Here is a 4,319-nt window from a genome sequence, read left to right as displayed (position 1 = left end):
ACCACAATGACTATAATTTTTTTTTCTTTATATGATTCTTTTTTATGATGTAGTACGCAATTAAAAAGATTGAGAAAAACATAAAAATTATAATGTTTTGAAAGGGTAAGTTTGTTAACATGATGTGGTAGAAGGAACAATTACATGGTATGTTGTATAGATTTTTGCTTGAAGAAGCTTAATTGCGTAAAACCTAATTTACTTATAAAATAGAGTCATGTGTTCTAATAGATTAATTTAAAAACTGATTATTAAACGATTATTTTTTTCAGTGTAGATAAACAGGCCATGTGAGAATCATATTATATTTAAAAGATATAAATACTAAATAATTATAATAACATTTATATATTAAAATGAATATTTGTGTTTATATTAGCTAATTTCATTATCCCTTTATAATTTCTTTAAAATCATATCTAATATTTTTATATTTAATTTTTATAAATGAAATTAATTAGAAAAATATATAATTTTATAATTACTTATACGAATTATATTCACAACACAAAATGGATAAATATGATATATTTATATTTGAAATTTGGGAGTATTTTGAATAAAAAATTCAAGAATTATATTTTTAGTGGTTGTATAAAATTTAGATACCCCTTTGTAATGGGAGTGACCTTAGAATCGCAAGTGAATATAATAACGTATATTAACCAAAAGCCGAATTTCTATACCGATTTCCGTGTTTCGTCAACAACACTACCGAATATTTTATACCTTCATGCACACGGACTTAATATTTCAACTGTTGAGTGTGTTTCTAAAGAAGGAATCGTTTACAAATTAGAGCATCATATTTTAGGAATTGAGAAAGTGTTTATAGGAAATAGCATCCACCCGAATATAGTTGTATTTTTTAATGGAGTTACCAACGATTTGTCAAAGAAAGGTGATTCCAGTTTTGTTCTAAGAGTTATTTATGTTCCGATGGAAAATAATCCATTGGTTTTTTTGAGTCGAGATAGTTATTGTGAATTATCCTCATATTCAGTCTTTCCTGTTTTGCATATTTCATATGATGAATTTATTCCAAAGAATGATATTTTGATTGAGAATGTTTATGTTCATCCAGAGGAAATGATTCTTGTTTGTAGAGATCGGATTGTGAAAAGATGTGTAAGACATGATCTTGTTTATAGTTCTGTTGAATTTAAGGTTCCTCTGGAAGTATATTTTAAAGCGATTTATTGTGACCGTGAGGAAAGGAATGATACATCTAAGTATATATATAATGCCCACGAAACTAAAAAGAGTAATGGTGGTAATGATATTCATGAAAAGAGTAATGGCAGTAATGATATTCATGAAAAGAGTAATGGCAGTAATGATATTCTTGAAAAGAGTAATGGCAGTAATGATATTCTTGAAAAGAGTAATGGAAGTAATGATATTCATGAAAAGAGTAATTGCAGTAATGATATTCTTGAAAAGAGTAATGGAAGTAATGATATTCATGAAAAGAGTAATGGCAGTAATGATATTCTTGAAAAGAGTAATGGCAGTAATGATATTCTTGAAAAGAGTAATGGAAGTAATGATATTCATGAAAAGAGTAATTGCAGTAATGATATTCTTGAAAAGAGTGATGGTGGTAATGATAATTTAAAAAAGAAAGAATGCAGTGATGATAATGCTAATAATGGGGATGTGGGTATTAAAAAGAATCATAACAACAGTGATAGTTTTATAAAGAAAGAATGCAGTAATGATAATGCTGGTAATAGGGATGTTGATATTAAAAAGGATCATAATACTAGAGATAATATACAAGGACATTGCAATATTAATGATAATATTAAAAAGAGTGAAAGTGGTAATGATAATTTTGAAAAGGATCATAATACTGGTGATAATATTAAAGGAAATTGCAATAATAATGATAATTTTAGTAAGGATTGCAATGATAATGAGTGTGTTAAAAATAATCATAATACTGGTGATAATATTAAAGGACATTGCTATATTAATGATAATTTTAGTAAGGATTGCAATGATAATGAGTGCGTTAAAAAGGATAATGATGGCGTTATCCTTAATAACATCGATAATAGTGCTATTAATAATGAGGGTGTTAGCAGGATTGGTGATGATAGCATTAAAAAAGATAATTGTAGTGAGAATATGAAAGCTAGTAATTCCATAAGGAAGGATAATGGCAATATGAAAAAGGCTGAAATAGAAAATGCTGATATGGGTATTAATAAAGGTATTTGGGATTATTCCCCCTTTAGTCGTATTTGTTTTAGTATAGGTACGTATAAACAAACTGATATTTCACAGGAGAAGATGCATGTAAGAATATTTGCCCCACCAGAAATTTTTATAGAGAAAGAGCTTAAACAAGATATATACAATGTTCTTCTATTCATGCATACTACATTTCCTGGGTTAAAAAGTACTTTAAACAAAGGTACTAATTTAAACAGTAGCATTCAAGCTGGTTTGAATGGTAATACCAGTGCAACTCATGTAAATAGCAGTGTGAATGAGTCTAATATGCCAGATTTTGAGATAAAGATAGTGTTTACGCGGAACAATATGTTCTATAATGATGATTCGGTAATAATGATACCATATTCTCTATTCCCTTTTTCAGGGATAGACCAGAATATATATTTGAGGGAAATTATTTGTGAGATGTTTTCTCGTATTTTATTTTATCATGTTAGTTTTGAGTCTTTATGGATTTGGTTTGGTGTTGTTGAGTATTGGAAAGCACAGTTCATGAGGGTTATTTTTGGAGAAAACGAGATCTTATATAGAACCAAAGAGGATCTAGACTATGTTGGATCTAATGATGTTTATTCATATGCATTGATACACGAAAATGATAGAATTAAAAAAAAGAATAAATGCGGTAATGAAAACATGGGTATTGATAAAATTAAAGGGAATGATATTCAAAAATTATGTGATGTAAAGAATGATATATACATTGATAAATATAAAGAACTAAATAATGACAACAATACATGCATTGATAAAGATAAAGCAATTCGTAATGAAAGCATTTTATGCGTTGATAAAGGCATAGAATCGCATAATGAAAACAATACATGCATTGATAAAGATAAAGCAATTCGTAATGAAAGCATTTTATGCGTTGATAAAGATAAAGAATTAAATAATGAAAACAATACATGCATTAATAAAGGTATGGAATCAAATATGGGAATTAATAAAGGTACAGAAATGCATAATTTATCAAATGTGGGAATTAATAAAGGCGTAGAAATGCATAATTTATCAAATGTGGACATTGATGCAAGAAAAAAACATAACACTTGCATTGATATTAAAAATAACCCTTATTATAGTGGCACTACATCTATATATAACAGAGAAAGGGATATGAATATAAGACTCACACCTTCATTAAAATTTAAGAAAATCAAGTCACGTCTTTTCTTTCAGATTTTGGAGAATAACCTTAGCCGCGCCTTTATGACGAAAATGACACAATCTATTTTATTGTTGAATAGTGTATCAACCACCAGGCTCATACGGCTTTTTAAGGAATGTACGGGAAAGGATATGTCTCGATTCTTTTATTATTATGTCTATCGACCAGGTATAGTCACGGTCAGAGTTACTTATGAGATGGACAGGAAAGGAAAGGTTGAATGTAACTGCACATATATTCCTACATCCAAAATGAAAAGTGCAAACAAGAAGCCGATGTCAAACGATATGAAAATGAGAATATATGAGAATGAAGGCGTTTTTGAGCATAAGTTTGTTAATGAAAAAATAAGCTTTCAATGCCACATGCGAACAAGAAAGAAAAAAGAGGTTAAGGCCAATAACAATGAGACTAAAACGGAAAACAATGCAGTTAATAGAGATGATAATGTTTTTGACAATGATAATAATTTGGGACAGGGTGATAATGATCCCAGTAAAGTAGAAAATGATGATTCTGTTCTTAGCCCACTTCTTTTTATGCGGGTGGATCCCAATACCGAACATATGATTAATATAGATCTTGCGCAACCTGATTATATGTATATTGAACAGCTTACGACAGATAAAAGTGTTAAGGCACAGGCTGAATCCATCTTTTCACTCGTCAAATATCCCTCGGAACCTACTTTATGCGCATTCGAAAAAATGTTAAATGACACGCACTGTTTTTACAAAATTAGAACACTCATATTATCTGTTCTTTCCTGCATGAAGATGGATGATCGACTTGGGTTCCAGAATAATATTCAACATTTTATTCGAAAGTTTTGTATATGTGGATCCACTCTTCCCAAACCAACTGACTTTAATAATTTTGTTTCTTATTTTATATGTAAAGGTAC

Source organism: Rhyacophila brunnea, unplaced genomic scaffold (assembly GCF_057557595.1).
Source record: "Rhyacophila brunnea isolate RB1 unplaced genomic scaffold, BYU_Rbru_1.0 scaffold_62, whole genome shotgun sequence".
NCBI lineage: Eukaryota > Metazoa > Arthropoda > Insecta > Trichoptera > Rhyacophilidae > Rhyacophila > Rhyacophila brunnea.
This window is presented reverse-complemented; position numbering follows the sequence as displayed.